This window comes from Saccopteryx bilineata, chromosome 8, assembly GCF_036850765.1.
Source record: "Saccopteryx bilineata isolate mSacBil1 chromosome 8, mSacBil1_pri_phased_curated, whole genome shotgun sequence".
Classification (NCBI taxonomy): domain Eukaryota; kingdom Metazoa; phylum Chordata; class Mammalia; order Chiroptera; family Emballonuridae; genus Saccopteryx; species Saccopteryx bilineata.
Genome location: NC_089497.1, coordinates 86,396,301 through 86,416,284, shown reverse-complemented (window position 1 = coordinate 86,416,284; position 19,984 = coordinate 86,396,301). Strand labels below are relative to the sequence as shown.

The 19,984-nt window shown below is 39.0% G+C and overlaps 1 protein-coding gene across 1 annotated transcript in view; it reads left to right on the top strand.

The window, feature by feature from the left end:
- The window catches only part of PRKCI (protein kinase C iota), a 77,807-nt gene that overhangs the window by 1,714 nt on the left and 56,109 nt on the right, over window positions 1–19,984 (top strand). The gene's annotated exons all lie outside the window — the stretch shown is intronic.

Here is a 19,984-nt window from a genome sequence, read left to right as displayed (position 1 = left end):
TGATAGATGAGATATTTCACTTTAGAATATGTTCCATTTTATAAAGTCGACAGTCCATGAGTCCTTAGGTACAGAGAATGAAATACAGAATCTGTTTGTTTGTTTTTTAGGTAGCTGATTATTGACAGTTTAAAAACTAGATTAAAAGATGAATATACACACAGGGTAGGAAAGTGCAAATTGTACAGATATAAAAAGTGTTCCCTATCCCACCTTTCAACCTCCAGAAAAAACTACTGTTGACCATATATTTCTGATTCTTCTGGAAATTGCCTTTATTACTTTAAAAGTTATCGTTCTGTTTTGTGATTTATCAACATTAAGTGATATCTTAATCTATTTTTAGTTCTCTGGTTTACCTTTATGACTTTAAGTAATATAAATTCTTATTAAATTTAGATAGTTTCCAATAATTCCAACTATGAAAGATGGAATGGTGCTTCTTTCCTATTTTTATTAGTTTTACAAATGTAAATAGGCCTATTAGTAAATTAAAATCATTGTAAGCTTCTCCTTTGGAAAGAAATCAAAGTCTGCTATACTTTTGGAATGTGTTATCATATTTTCTTGGTTTATTGCTCCAATTACTTTTTAAAAAGAAAATAAAGAGATATAAACTTTTTAACACTTGACTAAAATTTCTCCAAGACATTCAAGTTAATTTCTTCTTTGTTTTTTAAACTTACGAATTTTTGCTAAGGGATGGAAGAACCCCTTGCCCTTAATGCTTTTAGTTCAATGAAAGCTTTCTACACTTGATCTTAGCCAAAAGGCCGAGAAGCGATTCAATGAAAGCTTTCTAATAATACCTTCATTTCAAGGCTCATTTAAAGACATCAGCACTCTAAATTGTACTGATTTCTGTCCTCTGAAATTAGAGGACAGAAATGAGAGATCTGTTAAGATTATATGTTTATTAGAAACAGTCTAAACTGATGGTTATGATATTATAGTCAGCTGCTCATTACCACAGCTGAAACTAAAATGAATCACCAATGAGGATAGTTAATAAACAGGTTGGCTAAGTAGAATAGCTACCTGATTTTAAAAATAGAAAATCCTTTCGTTTTGTCAAGAAATGTAAGGACAAACTGCATTGGAAAAAGTTATTTTCCTCCAGATCTTCTGAATGGCTGTTATCAAAGAGCTTCCCCTTAGTTCCTTCTAATAATAGTTCATTCCAGTAAATATTGGAATAGCAGCATTTTTTTTAGTGAATAAATTGCTCTCTCTTTTCAAAGATGAGTATAGTGTTATTTTGTTAAATTTGCTCTTAATGCAAATGTGATGTCTCTGGATATATAATAGACATTTAATTAGATTTTTTTCTACGTTTAAAGCAGGAGATTAATAGCGCTGGGAATCTGATTTTATTGGAGAGCACCTGGGAGTGCCTGTCTCACAGCAGGTACTCCCTGGTTCCTTGCTACGGATTTTGTCAGTGAGTGGCCTTCCTTCAGTCACTACCTTGTAGTGTTAGTTTGGAGGAAGAGAAACAGGTTTTGTTGGTTAATGATAGATTGCCATGGGATATGATTATCCTTATATAAAGTTACTTGATATTTTGGGATCAAATTTAACAAGAAAATGTCCAGACTGCTCATTTCTTTGCATTATAAGTGTAAGGGATATTTTGTAAAAAGCTTGTAAAAAATGCTTTTTAAACCATGCTGTTGAACAATTTTAACAATCCAGAGGATTCTTTGTGTGCACATTTACAAGTAAAAAGATTGTTAACTCCTTGCACATTTGGAATGTGTAGCTGGTTCAGTGAAGAAATAGGCAGAACTTTTTTTTTTTTTCTACTGTTAACAAGTCTTGGCAAGACTTGTTTTTAAAAAGTATTGCAAAATAATTTTAGTGATCTACTTTAGTAATGGTTCTAAGAAATTAAAATAATGTATTGAGTTGAGAGTTGGGGGAACCAAGTTACTGGTCCTGGAGCTTCTGGCATGGCGCACGAGCTACAGGGCAGTTGGTCCTTGCTTTACTGGAGAGAAGACATGGTGGCCTGGCGCCAGGAACCAACAGCAACACCACCCTCAGACACTGGAATGAGCTGACAGGGAGGTGAATAACCCTCCGACACTGGAATGAGCTGACAGGGAGGTGAATTGCTTGCTAGTAGAGAGGACTGAAGCTGTAGAGTTAAGGAAGAGGCTGGTGAGGCCAGGACTGACCATGTGCAAGTTGAAGTTCTGATGACTCGAAGAGGCGGGAAGCAGTTTTTTACCGAAAAATTCTCCCTACAGGCCATGACAGCTTTCTAATACCGCTCCCAGACCTCTTTTTAAGGAAGATAACTTGAGTGTCTGTTTTTTTATGATTGAAATGAGCCTAGTTAAAACATGAATTTTAAAAATTCCAGTCTTACTTACATTTTCACATATTACTTGTGTTTAAACTCAATTTTAAAAATTTTGTTGAACGCCTACTATAAACCAGGCACGTGGTACTAGAGTGGTCTCAGAAAATGTAATGGTGGATAATACAAGACTCTGCCAGTGAAGAACTGAGGAACTTGTAGGAGGAAAGACAGAAGAATTAATAAAGGTGTGTGTGTGTGTGTGTGTGTGTAAGGTACTTCTTTCAAGAATGGATATTGGGAAGGAGTTTGGGGTGAGAGAAGCCTTCCTAGAGGCTTTTAAAGGATAAATAGGTTTGCTGGATGGATGAAGATGTTGGGTGGCATCATTCCAGGCATTGTACAGCTGCACGATATGTTTGGGGAGTTAAAATCAGTTTGGTTGTTTAGTCCCATATGCGTTCCTTATTAGGACATGAAGTGTGAAGTGGGCACTTACGAGAAGTGAGGCAAAGGATCCTGTTCATAGACACTGGTTCCTGAGGACTCTTGAATATCTGGTACTGCAGGTTTCAGACTTTTTCTCATTGGTGAAGAGTTTAAGCACATAAAATGCACATTTTCATTTTTTAATTAATTATTATGTGGGTTTTTCTGTTTTGTTTTGTTTTTTGCGAGAGGGACAGATCGGGACAGACAGGAAGGGAGAGAGATGAGAAATATCAATTCTTCATTGCAGCATCTTAGTTGTTCATTGATTGCTTTCTCATATGTGCTGTGATGGGGCTGGAGGTGGCTACAGCAGAGCAAATGACCCCTTGCTCAAGTTCAAGCCAGCGACCTTTGGGCTCAAGCCAGCGACCATGGGGTCATGTCTATGATCCTATGCTCAAGCCAGTGACTCTGCTCAAGCTGGATGAGCTCAAGCTCAAGCCAGTGACTTTGGGTTTCAAACCTGGGTCTTCTGCATCCTGGGCCAATGCTCTATCCATTGTGCCACCACCTGGTCAGGCTAGATTTTCATTTTTAGAAAGATCATACTTGAAACCGGTATGGGAGATGAATTGGCCATGGATGAGACTAATTTGGAGACTTTGGAAGTTGTCCAGGTGATAGATTTGAGGAAATGGAAAAGAAATATGGATTCAGTGGTGATTTTAGGGGGTAGAATCAATATGAATTAGAGACTGATTGCCTGTAGGGAAGAGAGGGTGGCCTGATAACTCATTTCTTCATTGAGAGAGCCTAGGGAATATAGAAAGAAGAGGTTTATGAGAGAAGGTTATTTATTACCTAGAACAAGTAACTGAATTTTGAGCTCAAGGTGCTTTGGTAGTATCCAGGTAGAAATGTTTGGAATTACCAATCATGGTGTCCCTACTCTATGCACACAATGCACTGTCCGTGACAGCTAACCTATGTCGGAATGTGACTGAGAATGATAATAAAACAAAAATGCCACCAGTGGCCTACTGTTAGATTAGAAAGCCAAGGCACTTAGCTAAAAATTTTAAATACAGAAATACATAAAGTGGAATGTTCCTCACTCCCTAGGGTAGCCACTGTTAACAGTTTGGGATATTCTATATCATATCTATATATCTAGAAGTACACCCTTTTATCCAATAAATACACACCCACTTATCCAATTAAATGGCTACATATTTTTCACATGTTCCTGCTATTGATGTTTTCATTTATGGTCATCTTTGTTTATCAGGATAGACAGATGATTAGCTATAAATACATACATAGATACATAATACATGGATATATAGATCTATTTTTTTTTGTAATTCATACATAGTGTTCCACAGTATTGTTGCACCATAATTTATTTAATCTTTTTTTTGGTTGATGAACACATAAAATTGCTTTTATTAAATCACTATTTCAAATTATGCTGAAGGAACATTCTTATATTTAATATACTTACAAACATGATCAAAGATATGCTTATTTTAAAACTTGATATTATCCTCCAAAAACTTGGGAATTTATATTCCCAACAACTGTATGGATGAGGCATTTTCTTACGCCCCCATTGCATGTTATTGGTCTTTTAAAGTTTTGCAAATAAGATTGGCAAAACATGCTTATTTAAAAAACAAGTATCTTTTTATACATAGTTATTCATTTGTATTTCCTCTGGGAGTTGTCTATTCATGTTTTTTTCCAATTTTTTTCTCTTGGAGTCTTTTTCTTTTGAAAAAATTTATTGGAAGGGACATGGACATCTTGTCTTTAAAAGTTGCCAGCATTTCTCTAACCTGTTGGTTGTCTGGAGTTTTTCATTTTTATTTATATCTGTCCTTTTCTTTATGGCTTCTGTGTTTACTCTCTTAGGTAGATATGTATCGCATCTTAGAATATTCTATTTATCTTCTATTAATTATACAGCTTAAGTAATTATCTTTTCAATAAATCTGGTATTTGGTGGTTTAGTTATTTATGGTATACTGATACAACTTAATTTTTTCAAAATATATTCTACTAATACTAATATTGAATGGATTGCTCTTTCATCCTGATTTGAAATGATAACTTTGCTATATACTAAACTTCTCAGAGATGAATAAGTATTTTCTATTTTTTTCATTGATTTTTGGGGAGAAACTTGTTTTTGCATATAACATCATTGGTTTGATTATTGTATTATTTTTATAGCTAATTTTGATATATGTTATGGTAAGGCCCATTTTATAAATTTTCTATTTTCATATTGTTTTGGCTATTGTATATTTTCTCTTCCAGATGAAAAGAAATCTTATTGGTATTTTGATTTGGAATTGCATTGAATTTATAGATTAATTTGAGAACTGCTAATTTTATAATATACAGTTTTGTCTTACCAGTATCTGGTATAAAACTTATTAATTTCCTCCATGCTTTTCAGTAAGGTCCTGTAGGTCTTGCACATTTCCTGTTATGTCTTTTCTTAGATATTTTATAAATTTCTGTTGCTTTTATTCCATTTTATTATATATTTTTGTATGTTTAACTCAAACTGGCCACCTTATTAGTTCTAATAATTTCTTTCTCTTAAAGATTTTATTTATAAATTTTATAGAGGGAGTGGGCATGAGAAGTAGTAGCTTCACCCCAGCAGTTCATTGGTTGCCTGTTGTGTGGGCTTTGACCAGGCAAGCCCGGCAACCTCAGCACTCCATGTCAGCACTGGGTCCACTGCACCATCGCAGGCCAGGCAGTTCTGATCACTTCTTAGTTGGTTGTCTTTGAATTTAGAGGTAGTAATGTCATCTACAAATAACAGTTTTACCTCTTCTATATGTCTCATTTATTTTTCTTATCTGAACCATTTAGCTAGGTTTTCCAGACAGTGTTGAATTTTAGCAGTGATTGATTGTTTAATAAAATAAGGTCAGTAGAGAAAACTTGCCTGACTAGGCGATAACGCAGTGGATAGATGTTGGACAGGGACGTGGAGGACCCTGGTTCCAAACCCGAGGTCGCTGGCTTGAGCATGGGCTCACCGGTTTGAGCGCCGTGTCACTGGCTTGAGCGTGGGATCATAGATGTGACCCCATAGTCGCTGGCTTGAGCCCAAGGTTCCTGGCTTGAGCAAGGGGTCACTGGGTCTGCTATAGTTCCCGTCAAAGCACATATGAGAAAGCAGTCAATGAACAACTAAGGAGCAGCAACGAAGAATTGATGCTTCTCATCTCTCTCCCTTCCTGTCTGTCTGTCCCTATCTGTCCCTCTCTCTGACTCTCTCTCTGTCTCTGTCAATAATAATAATAATAATAATAATTAGAGAAAACAATTATCTTCAAAGATTCTCAGTCTTTTTGCCTTTGAAGTATGTTAAAGAGCATAGAACTAACTTCTATGATGTACCCACATGTACCAAGTGCTTTAAACTTTAAAACATTTTTTTCACTTATTGAGAGAGGGAGTTAAAGGGAGAAGGTAAAGGAGAGAGAGAGAGAAGCATAAACTCATTGTTCCACTTAGTTAAGTTCCATTTAGTTGTGTACTCATTGATTGCTTCTCTTAAGTGTCCTACCCTGACTGGGGATGGAACCCACGACCTCAGTGCCCTGGGACAATGCTCTATCCACTGAGGCTCTCTCCACAGCCTAAACTTATTTTTGTTCAATCTTCACAACAATATTCAGAGGTAGATATCATTGTCCCACTTTATGGATGATAACATTGCAGCCTAGTAAACCACAGTACAAAGCTGAGTGTTTCTGTGCCCTTTTACTATATCGGTGGGCTTTTTAAGATTATTATTATTCTTTTATTGTCATACTCATATTTCACAGTTATCTTTTTGAGTAAATTTTCTATCTCCTTGATTATTAAAAAGTAGAAGTTGCTTTATGACTTCTTATAACTAATTTAGGGAGTGATGCTTTGAGATTGTATGAATGAATATTCTATTCCCTTAAAACCTTTCACCCACTGGTTTTACCATCTCTGAATAATCCTGCCAAAATCTATTATATTGGTGATTTCTTTTTTTTTTTTTTTTTTTGACTTTTCTGAAGCTGGAAACAGGGAGAGACAGTCAGACAGACTCCCGTATGCGCCCGACCGGGATCCACCTGGCACGCCCACCAGGGGCGACGCTCTGCCCACCAGGGGGCGATGCTCTGCCCATCCTGGGCGTCGCCATGTTGCGACCAGAGCCACTCTAGCGCTTGAGGAAGAGGCCACAGAGCCATCCCCAGCGCCCGGGCCATCTTTGCTCCAATGGAGCCTTGGCTGCGGGAGGGGAAGAGAGAGACAGAGAGGAAAGGGCGGCGGAGGGGTGGAGAAGCAAATGGGCGCTTCTCCTGTGTGCCCTGGCCGGGGATCGAACCCGGGTCCTCCGCACGCTAGGCCGACGCTCTACCGCTGAGCCAACCGGCCAGGGCATATTGGTGATTTCAAATAAAATTTTGTTTTTGATTATACATTAACTTTAGAAAAAAAGCTTATGTTGAAATACCAGAAGGGCTAAATGTGATTCTTTTTGCTTATTTCTAAATGCAGTTATTCCTAAGGAAAAACTTTAGATTTTATATTAGAATATAGGAACATAATAATTGCTTAAAGTAGTTTGTCTTTTGAAGCCCAGTAGCAAAATTAAAAATGCTTTTTAAAAAATTGAACTAGAAGTGTATCTGAATTTGTCATTTTGCGAATCTCTGGTGAAGCAGACGACGCTGTTGAAGACTGGTGGAAATAGGTCATTTATGCTAACGCTCAAGGTAAAACAAGAAAAAGAAATCTTTCATGTATAATTTGCTTTATACCTTTAATTTGTATTTTTATTTTGCAGCTAATTTTTAGCTTTGGTATTATGATAAGGGCTTGTTGATTATGGAGTATACGAACATGCTGCTTCCCCACTTAGAGAAGTGTTTATATAAAACTCCCTTAAATGTTTTAGCTCCTGGAACTTAAGGAGTGGCCATTGATAAAACATAACTCCTTTATTGAGTCTCTTTAGGATCTATGCACTTATGTTTTCTAAGGGTTACACAGATCTTTTAAAAATATTTGTATGTTCTGAAGAGTTTTAGCTCTTGAAAAATAAGATTTCTAAAAAATCTCTATTGTTTGTAGACACGCTTATGTTTGTGTTAATTTTAACTCCATATGGAATTTAATAAGGAGGTCATAGTTTGAGGATGTCTGATCATACTAATTTTTTTCCCTTTGCATTAAAAAATGATAATTTCTGGCCCTGGCTGGTTTGCTCAGTGGTAGAGCATTGGGTCGGCATATGAATCTCCAGGGTTTGATTCCTGGTCAGGGCACACAGGAGACGTGACCATTTGCTTCTCCACTCTCCTCCCCCCCCCCTCTCTCCCTCTCTCTCAGCCATGGCTCAGTTGATTGGAACACATTGGCCCCGAGTGCTGAGGATGGCTCTGTGGATCCTCTACCTCAGACACTAAAAATAACTCAGTTGAGAGCATGGGCCCAGATAGGCAGAGCATAGGTCCCAGACAGGGTTGCTGCGTGGATCCTGGTTGGGGCACATGTGGGAGTCTGCCTCCCTATCTCCCCTCCTCTCACTTGGAAAAGAAGGAAAAGAAAAGATAATGTCAAACTTGTTCTTTGCCAAATAAATTTTATGGGAACCTTTCTTTTTCTTCTCATTTAATCTGAAATATATCCATTTCTTCCAGCCCTTCCCTTACCTACTGGTAGTAACCCTGAGAGTATTGTGAAAGAAAAATTGATTTAATTAAGCAGATTCTTTTTGATGTCATTAGAAAAAGGAATTGTTTTCTACTTTTATTTTTTAAATAAAGTTTAAAATACAGTATTTCTACATGTATAATAAGACACACCCTTTTTTGAAAAATTTGGGGTCTAAAAACTGGGTGTGTCATATACAGTGGTTGTGGCATTTCAAACACCGTGGATGGAGCTGAGGACGAGGCAATATATGAAGACAGTGATTCGTTATCAGACACAGATGAGGACAAGCTAATGGATGGGAGTTTTGACAGCAATGAGGAGTTATGAATTTTATGATGAATAAAACTTGAGTTCAGTAACTTTATGTAATACATTTTTTTTTCAAATTTTGGGCCCCAGAATTAAGGTGCATATTATACTTGGGAGCATCTTATACATGGGAAAATATGGTTTTTAAAGCAATAATTTATAAAAGTAATTCAGAATTGTTTTGTCTTATATTTATTTTATTAGAAAATGAATTTTATAATCCTCTCTTTCCATGGTAGAAAAATTAATAGTCTATACCATTGAGAAGGGTTTAAGTACAAGTACATCTTTCCATCTGTGGTCTTGCCCAAATCGCCAGATCCACCGCCCGTTAACTACTTTTATAGTTTTGTTTTGTTTTATTGAATCTGTTGATCAATATGAAAGATAAGGAATTGAACACTTTTTCATTGCCTCCTCTTCTATTTTTAGTTCTTGTGGTTACATTTATAAATTAAACAATACACCTTCTCTTGCTTTTCTTTTTTTTAATTGTGGTTAAAGAAACGTAATTAAATTTTCCTACCACCTTAACCATTTGAAAGTGTACACTTCAGTAGTGATAACTACACTCATATTGTTATACAACCAGTCTCCAGAATTTTGCACTTTGCAAAACTGAAACTCCATACATAGTGAACAACTCCTCATTTCCCTCTCCCCAACACCTGGCAATACTATTCTCCTTTGTGTTTCTCTGAATTTGATTACTCTAGATACCTCGTAAGTGGAATCATACAGTATTTGTCTTTTTGTGACTGGTCTTTTTCACTTAGCATAAAGTCTTCAAGGTTCATCCATGGTGTACCATGTATCAGAGTTTCTTTTTAAAGCTGAATACCCTTTGTGTTTATATATTACATATTGTCTATCTATTTACCTGTTAATGGACACTTGGATTACTTCCACATTTTGACTATTATGAATAGTGCTGCCATGAATATGGATGTCCATATATCTTTTGGAGTCTTTCCTTTCTGTTCTTTTGTATACAGACCCAGATGTGGACTTCCTGGATCATATGGAAATTCTGTTCTTACATTCCCCCCGCAGTGCACAAGACTCTTCTTTCTCCATGTCCCTGTCAACAGTTGTTATTCTGGTTTTTTGATAGTAGCCATCCTACTGGGTGTGTGCTGATATACCATTGTGGTTTTAATTTGCATTTTTCTAAGGATTAGTGATGTTGAACCATAAGTTTGTTGGCCATTTGTATATACTCTTTGAAGAAATGTCCATTTATGTTCTTTGTCCATTTTTAATTTTATTTTTTATTTTTTTATTTTTTGTATTTTTCTGAAGCTGGAAACTGGGAGGCAGTCAGATAGACTCCCGCATGCACCTGACCGGGATCCACCTGGCACGCCCACCAGGGGGTGATGCTCTGCCCATCTGGGACGTCGCTCTGTTGCTACCAGAGCCACTCTAGCGCCTGGGGCAGAGGCCAAGGAGCCATCCCCAGTGCCGGGCTATCTTTTGTTCCAATGGAGCCTCGGCTGCGGGAGGGGAAGAGAGAGACAGAGAGGAAGGAGAGGGGGAGGGGTGGAGAAGCAGATGGGCGATTCTCCTGTGTGCCCTGGCCGGGAATCGAACCCGGGACTCCTGCATGCCAGGCTGATGCTCTACCACTGAGCAAACTGGTCAGGGCCTTATTTTATTTTTAAAATTTTTTTATTTAGTGAGAGGAGGGGAGGCAGAGACAGACTCCTGCATGTGCTGGACCAGGATCCACCTAGCATGCCCACAAGGGGGCGATGTTTTGCCCTTCTGGGGCCCTTGCCCCAGTTGCAACCAGAGCCATTATTTTTTTTAGCACCTGAGGCAGAGTCCATGGGGCCAACTCGCTCCATCGCACCATAGCTGCAGGAGGGGCAGAGAAGAGAGAGAGAGAAGTGAGAGGGGGAGGGATGAAGAAGCAGATGGGTGCTTCTCCTTTGTGCCCTCTCCAGGAATCAAACCCAGGACATCTACATGCTGGGTTGACACTACCACTGAGCCAACCAGCCAAGGTCTTGCCCATTTTTTATTGGGGATATTTTTTATCTTGCTCTCTGCTTTTGTTTTTATATTACTTGTTTTAGCTGGAGTATTGACTGTTCACTAGGAAAGAAACATTTTTGCATTTACACTTTCACTTTTTTCATATCTTGATTTTTCTTAGTAATTTTTACATTGTAAAGGTTTATAACATTCTACTTTCTAACTCAGTATTTTTTCTTTAAAGTGATTAAAAAAAAGCATTTATGATGAATGCTTATGTAAGTGTAATGCACTTGAAGAGCCAAGTGATGGATTAACTGCTTAGAGAAGAAAAAGTAATCTTGTATCAATAATACTTCTCTTTTTGGAGGAGACAAGATGGCGCTGGAGTAGGCAGACGTACCAACTTCCACCTCCCAGAACCAAAGTGGATTACAAACTAATTTTAAGAACCATCATCTGGAAAAACCAACTTTAGACAAAACTAAGAAGACTCTTCAACCAAGGAACACCGAAAAAACCACACAGAGTGTGGTAGGAAAAGCGGAAACGCGGAGAGGGCTGCCCAGCTCCCCGGACCGAACGGCAGCCGGGAGAGACTTGCGTGGCGGGAAGTGAGTTTAGCAGAGAGGGGACGGTCCTGAGACCCAGGAACAAAGTCCCAGCCTGCAGCCCCAGAGCCTAGAAGAGGCGTATGGACAGTATTTAGCTGGAAACAAGTCAGGATATTGTTTGTGAGAAAGAGACTGATTTCTCATACCCAGGATTCTTCTTAAAGGGACCGTGCAGAACACCTCTCTCACAACCACTCACCCGGGGCTCCAGGGGATGGGGAGAAAGGGGAGGACCAGAGTAGCAGGAAGAGAGTGTAATCTAGGAGGCACAGGGAGAAACATTTTGAGAGACAGCTACCCTAACCCCTGGGATGAGGCACTCCCCAAATATGAAGAGAATATTTCCCCTGGAAACAGCAATACCAGCAAATAGAAGTAGGACACCAGCCAAACAAGCTCTCCCGCGGCACTCAGAGCAGAGTCGCTTAGAAGGAGGGAGCTTCCGGTACTAGAGTAGTGAGTCTTAGGGTCTGAGCTGCAGTGCCCCCACCCACATGGCTGAGGGCTTGCCCAAGGGCAGGCAGTGGTGGGACGCGGAAGCGCGGTTCTGTCGGCAAGGATGGAAGCCAGCTGGCCACCACTGAGGCCCAGGTGTGAGCTCTGTCTTGCATGGCTGGGGAGGAGAGGACGTGCAAGAGTGGTCAAGCCCAGCTGCGGGCAGCCTGCAATCCAGCCTGCGGGAGAAGGACGGGAGCCCCGGAAGGGGTGGAGACTGCCCTTGAGCAAGGGTGCAGGAGCGCAACCTTGCCCCGCCCATGGAACCGAGGTTTGTGGCCTGACTTGGGAGCTGGCTCCTCCTGCGGGGGTGGAGCCAAAAGCCCAGAACAGGTGGAGTCCTGCTACTGAGCATGGGCACACAGTCCCACCCGGCCTGTGGAGCCAAGGCTTACAGACTTCCCACGAGCGGGCTCCTCCTGCAAGGGCGGGGCAAAAGCCCGGAATCAGGCGGAGACCCACAGTTGAGCAAAGGTGCTCACCCCAGCCCTCAGGGCTGAGCATAACGCCACCCGTGGGGGCAAGACAGCGAAGGCCAAGACCGAGGGTTGTACACCCAAGCAGTAACACGTGATCACAGCCACTCCCCTGAAGGAGAGGTGGAGACCACAGCAACAGCCCCAGTGGGCAGGCACCGGCAACTCCCATACCAGAACGCCCTAGGCAGCAGCAGCAGAGGAAGTGATGGGCCTGCAGATAGACCACACATAGGGAACACAGAGGCCACAACCAGTGGACTCCAGTGGCCAACACCTTCTTTTACACAGACAGTATGAGAAGGCAGAGAAATGCAACACAAATAAATCAAGAGAAATCCCAGAAAAGGGCCTGAATGAGTCAGATATAACCAAATTACCAGATGCAGAGTTTAAAATAACGATTGTTAGGATGCTCAAAGATATTAGAACAACAATAGATGGTCATTATGAACACCTAAATAGAGAGCAAATATATAAAAGGACATAGAAATAATAAAAAAACAGTCAGAAATGACAAATACAATATCAGAAATGAAGAACACAATGGAAGGAATTAAAAGCAGGATGGATGAAGCTGAGAATCGAATCAGTGAGTAAGAGGACAAGATAAATAAAGGAACGGAAGCACAGCAGAAAGAAGAAAAGAGACTCAAAAACTCTGAGGAAACTAAGAGAGCTCTGTGACAACATGAAGAGAAATAACATCCGCATCTTAGGGGTTCCTGAAGAAGAAGAGAAAGAACAAGGGATAGAGACTGTTCAAACATATCATAGCTGAAAACTTCCCTCAATTAAGGCAGGAAAACATCTCACAAGTTCAAGAAGCACAGAGAACTCTTATTAAAGAGAAACCCAAAGAAATCTACACCAAGACACATCATAATTAAAATACCAAAGCTAAGTGATAAAGAGAAAATATTAAAAGCTGCTAGAGAAAAAAAAAGACTATCACTTACAAAGGAGCCCCCCATAAGGATGACTTTCAACTTCTCAACAGAAACACTTGAGGCCAGAAGAGAATGGTAAGAAATAGTCAAAGTAGTGCAGAACCAAGACTACTTTATCCAACAAGGCTATCGTTTAAAATTGAAAGAGAAATAAAAAGCTTTCCAGACAAAAAAACCTCAAGTAATTCACTACAACCAAACCAAGGTTGCAAGAAATGCTAAGGGGCCTGTTTTAAACAGATCAGAGGTGGAAAAAGAATATAGAAAAAGAGGAATACAGTTTTAAAGAATAAAATGGCAATAAACAATTACATATCAATAATAACCTTAAATGTAAATTGATTAAATGATCTGATCAAAAGACATAGGGTAGCTGCATGGATAAGAAAACAGGACCATTACATATGCTGTCTACAAGAGACACACCTTAAAATAAAAGATGCAAAATAGACTGAAGATAAAAGGATGGAAACAAATATTTCACGCAAATGGAAATGAAAAAAAAGCTGGGGTAGCAATACTTAGACAAAATGGACTTTTAAACAAAGACTATAGTAAGAGATAAAGAAGGTCACTACATAATGATAAAGGAAGCAATCCAACAGGAATATATAACCGTTATAAATATCTATGCACCTAATATAGGAGCACCTAAATATATAAAGCAGACTTTGATGGATTTAAAGGGTGAGATCAACAGCAATACTATAATAGTGGGGGATTTCAATACCCCATTAACATCACTAGATAGATCCTCAAGAAAGAAAGTTAACAAAGAAATAGCAGACTGAAAGGACACACTAGATCAACTCTATTTAATAGATATCTTCAGAACCTTTTACCCTAAAGCAGCAGAATATACATTCTTTTCAAGTGCTTATGGTACATTCTCTAGGATAGACCACATGTTAGGGCACACAAGCAGTCTCAACAAACTTAAGATTGAAATCATATCGAGCACTTATCTGATCACAATGGCATCTAGAAATCAATCTAGAAACTAGAAATCAACCACAACAGAAAAACTGAAAAATACTCAAACACTTGGAAACTAAATAGCATGTTATAAATAATGAATGGGTTAACAATGAGATCAAAGAAGAAATTAAAAAATTCCTAGAAAAAAACAATAACGAGTATACATCAACTCAAAATTTATGGGACACAGCAAAAGCAGTTCTGAGAGGGAAGTTCATAGCATTACAGGCATACCTCAAGAAGCTAGAAAAAGCTCAAATAAACAACTTGACTCTACATCTAAAAGAACTAGAAAAGGAACAGTAAGTAAAGCCCAAATGTAGTAGAAGGAAGGAAATAATAAAGATCAGAGCAGAAATAAATGACATAGAGGCTAAAGAAACAATACAGAGGATCAATGAAATCAGGAGCTGTTTCTTTGAAAAGGTAAACAAGATCGATGAACCTTTATGCAGACTCACCAAGAAAAAAAGAGGAGGACTCAAATAAATAAAATTAGAAATTAGAGTGGAGAAATACCAACTGACACAACAGAAATACAAAATATTGTAAGAAAATAATATGAAGAACTGTATGCCAAAAAGTAGACAACCTAGATGAAATGGACAAATTCCTTGAAACATATAATTTTGCAAAATTAATCTGGAAGAATCAGAAAACCTAAACAGAGCGATTACAACAAATGAGATTGAAACAGTTATCAAAAAACTTCCAAAAAAGAAAAGTCCTGGGCCTGATGGCTTCAGAAGTGAATTCTACCAAATATTCAAAGAACTACTAACTCCTATCCTTCTCAAGCTATTTCAAAAAAATCAAGAGGAAGGAAGATTTCCAAGCTCCTTTTATGAGGCCGAGTATAATTCTGATTCCAAAACCAGGCAAAGACAACACAAAGAAAGAAAATTATAGGCCAATATCCCTGATGAATTTAGATGCTAAAATCCTCAATAAAATATTAGCAAACTGGATCCAGCAATATATGAAAAAAATCATACACCATGATCAAGTGGCATTTATTCTCGGGAGGCAAGGCTGGTACAATATTCACAAATCAATCAATGTGATTCATCATATAAACGAAAGGAAGGAGAAAAACCACATGATAATTTCAATAGATGCAGAAAAAGCATTTGATAAAATCCAGCACCCATTCATGATCAAAACTCTCAGCAAAGTGGGAATACAGGGAACATACCTCAACATGATAAAGGCCATCTATGACAAACCCACAGCCAACATCATACTCAACAGGCAAAAATTAAAAGCAATCCCCTTAAGATCAGGAACAAGGCAGGGGTGTCCCCTTTCACCACTCTTATTCAACATAGTTCTGGAAGTCCTAGCCACAGCAATCAGACAAGAAAAAGAAATAAAATGCATCCAAATTGGAAAAGAAGAAGTAAAACTATCATTATATGCAGATGATATGATATTGTATATAGAAAACCCTAAAGTCTCAGTCAAAAAACTACTGTACCTGATAAATGAATTCAGCAAGGTGGCAGGATATAAAATTAATACTCAGAAATCAGAGACATTTTTATACACTAACAATGAACTGTCAGAAAGAAAAATTAAGGAAGCAATCCCCTTTACTATTGCATCCAAAAAAATAAAGTACCTAGGAATAAATTTAACCAGTGAGATTAAAGACTTGTACTCAGAAAATTATAAAACATTGATAAAAGAAATCAGGGAAGATACAAGTAAGTGGAAGCATATACTGTGCTTATGGTTAGGAAGAATAAACATCATTAAAATGTCTATTACCCAGAGCAATTTATAAATTCAATGCAATACCGATTAAAATACCAATTACTTACTTTAAAGATATAGAATACATATTCCAAAAATTTATATGGAACCAAAAGAGAACACGAATAGCCTCAGCAATCTTGAAAAGGAAGAATAAAGTGGGAGGTATCACACTTCCGGATATCAAGTTATAGTACAAGGCCATTGTACTCAAAACAGCCTGGTACTGGCATAAGAACAGGCATATAGATCAATGGAACAGAACTGAGAACCCAGAAATAAACTCACACTTTATGGACAACTAATATTTGACAAAGGAGATAAAAGCATGCATTGGAGTAAAGACAGCGTCTTCAACAAAAGGTGTTGGGAAAATTGGAAAGCTACCTGCAAAAAAATGAAACTAGACCACCAACTTACACCATTCACAAAAATAAACTCAAAATGGATAAAAGACTTAAATGTAATCCGTGAAACCATAACCATTTTAGAAGAAAATATAGGCAGTAAGCTCTCTGACATCTCTCGCAGCAATATATTTTCCGATTTATCTCCATGGGCAATTGAAATAAAAGACAGGAGAAACAAATGGGACTATATCAAACTAAAAAGCTTCTGTACAGCTAAAGACAATAAGAACAGAATAAAAAGACAAACTACACAATGGGAGAATATATTTGACAATATGTCTGAGATGGGGTTAATAACCAAAATTTATAAAGAACTTGTAAAACTCAATACCAGGAAGACAATCCAATCAAAAAATGGGCAAAAAAAATGAATAGACACTTCTCCAAAGAGGACATACAGATGGCCAATAGGCATATGAAAAAATGCTCAACATCACTAATCATTAGAGAAATGAAAATTAAAACCACAATGATGTATCACCTCACACCAGTCAGAATGGCGCTCATCAATAAAACAACACAGAATAAGTGCTGGCGAGGATGTGGAGAAAAGGGAACCCTCCTGCACTGCTGGTGGTAATGCAGACTGGTGCAGCACACGTGAAAAACAGTATGGAGATTCCTCAAGAAATTTAAAATCGAACTGCCTTTTGACCCAACTATACCACTTTTAGGAATATACCCCAAGAACACCATAGCACTGTTTGAAAAGAAGAAATGCACCCCCATGTTTATGGCAGCATTGTTCACAATAGCGAAGATCTGGAAACAGCTCAAGTGTCCGTCAGTGGACGAGTGGATTAAAAAGCTTTGGTACATATATACTATTGAATACTACTCAGCCATAAGAAATGAAGACTTCGGCCCTGGCTGGTTTGCTCAGTGGTAGAGCGTCTGCCTGGCTTGCGGAGTCCCGGGTTCGATTCCCAGCCAGGGCACACAGGAGAAGCGCCCATCTGCTTCTCCACCCCTCCCCCTCTCCTTCCTCTCTGTCTCTCTCTTCCTTTCCCGCAGCCAAGGCTCCATTGGAGCAAAGTTGGCCCAGGCGCTGAGGATGGCTCTGTGGCCTCTGCCTCAGGTGCTAGAATGGCTCTGATTGTGCAGAGCAACGCCCCAGATGGGCAGAGCATCGCCCTCTGGTGGGCGTGCCGGGTGGATCCTGGTGGGGCGCATGCGGGAGTCTGTCTGACTGCCTCCCTATTTCCAACTTCAGGAAAAAAAAAAAAAAAAAAGAAATGATGACATTGGCAACAACATGGATGGACCTTGATAACATTATACTGAGTGAAAGAAATAAATCAGAAAAAACTAAGAACTGTATGATTCCATACATAGGTGGGACATTAAAATGAGACTTAGAGACTTGGACAAGAGTGTGGGGGTTACAGGGAGCGGGAGAAGTGAGGGAGAGAGTTGGGGGAGGGGAGGGGCACAAAGAAAACCAGTTAGAAGTTGTCGGAAGACAATTGGACTTTGGGTGATGAGAATGCAGTATAATTAAATGTCAAAATAACCTAGAGATGTTTTCTCTGAGCATATGTATCCTGATTTTTCAATGTCACCCCATTAAAATTAATTAAAAAATTAATACTTCTCTTTTTTAAGGTTCTTCTTTTGTTGTTGGGGGCTCCTATGGTTTCTGGGTCTGTTTTATCCCATGTATTTTCAGTTATATAGGACTTTCTCCTACTTTCTTGTCTGCTGCTTCTGCCTATTTTGTTTTCAAAGGCTTTCATTTGTCATTTCAGTGTGCCCTTCAGTTGAAAGATATAGATGTGTGTTTCCTCTATTGTATTAAACCAGAAGCATCTGTGTTTGGACTATTTTTATCTCTCTAATGAGGTTTCACTTCTATTTAAAGTATTTCAAGAATATGTAATATTTTAAAATTTACTAAACACATATAGAATATGCTATATGCTAGGAACTATTGTAAGGATTATAAGTACTCAATCTGTTAAATTCTTTTTTTAAATTTTTTATTAATTTTGACATATTGTGTTAACATGAATTCAAGTGTCCCACTCAATGTTAAATTCTTATAATATCATATGAGATACTATTCTTATTTTGCAGAAGAGGAAATTGAGCTACAGAGAGGTTAAGTAGCTCATTAAAGGTTGCACAGCCCTGGCCAGTTGGCTCAGTGATAGAGCGTTGGCCTGGCATGTAGGAGTCCCAGGTTCGATTCCCAGCCAGGGTACACAGGAGAAATGCCCATCTGCTTCTCCACCCCTCCCCCTCTCCTTCCTGTCTGTCTCTCTCTTCCCCTCCCGCAGCCAAGGCTCCATTGGAGCAAAGTTTGCCCAGGCGCTGAGGATGGCTCTGTGGCCTCTGCCTCAGGCGCTAGAATGGTTCTGGTTGTGACAGAGCAACACCCCAGATGGGCAGAGCATTGCCCCCTGGTGGGCTTGCCGGGTGGATCCCGGTCCAGCACATGCGGGAGTCTGTCTGACTGCCTCCCCGTTTCCAGCTTCAGAAAAATACAAATAAAAAATAATGTTCTGACCATCTGGACCACTGTTCTGTTGCTTGGCAACCAAACTGTTTCATCATCTGAGGCTGTCTCAGTGCCTGGGGCCAAACTGCTCGAACTTTATTTCTTTTACAAATTAGCTTCTTTTAAAAATTTTTATTTTTATTTATTTATTTATTTATTTCAGAGAGCGAGAGTCAGAAAGAGGTATTGATAGGGACAGACAGACAGGGACGGAGATAGATGAGAAGCATCAATCATCAGTTTTTCACTGTGACACCTTAGTAGTTCATTGATTGCTTTCTCATAATGTGCCTTGACCGTGGGGCTACTGCAGACCAAGTAACCCCTTGCTCAATCCAGCGACCTTGGGTCCAAGCTGGTGAGCTTTTTGCTCACACCAGATGAGCCTGTGCTCAAGCTGGTGACTTCGGGGTCTCGAACCTGGGTCTTTTGCATCCCAGTTTGACGCTCCATCCACTGAGCCGCCACCTTGTCAGTCCAAACTGCTTGAACCTTTAGAGCTATGTCTGCAGGAGGAAAAGAGAGAGTGAAAGCGAGAGAAGGAGGAGGAGGAGGGGTGGAGAAGCAGATGGTTGCTTTTCCTGTGTGCCCTGACTGGGAATTGAACCAGGGACTTCTACATGCCAGGCTGACACTCTAGTGCTGAGCCAACTGGCCAGGGCCCTTTCTGGAATGCTTTTTATTTTTACATTTTCCATGTTTTCTTTAGAGTCCAACATGTGACACCTCCATTCGTTTAACATATGTATTAACTGAACATCATCTCTGGACCAGACACTGCTTTAGGTATTGATGACACAGCAGTGAGCAAAACAGAGTGCCTGCTCTCATGGATTTTATGTTTAGTTGGGGGAGACTTAAAATATGTATAATTTATAAATGCTGGCAATGTATTTTCTCCAAAGAATCTGAATAACAAACAGTTAACTAGCTTCATGTACTAAAGTAGATTAATTTCCAAAACAAGGTTTACATTTTCATTAGCCACCTCTTCAAAGTGTGATTAACTGTTTTTATCCATTATGTTTTTGTCAAAAATATATCTAGTAA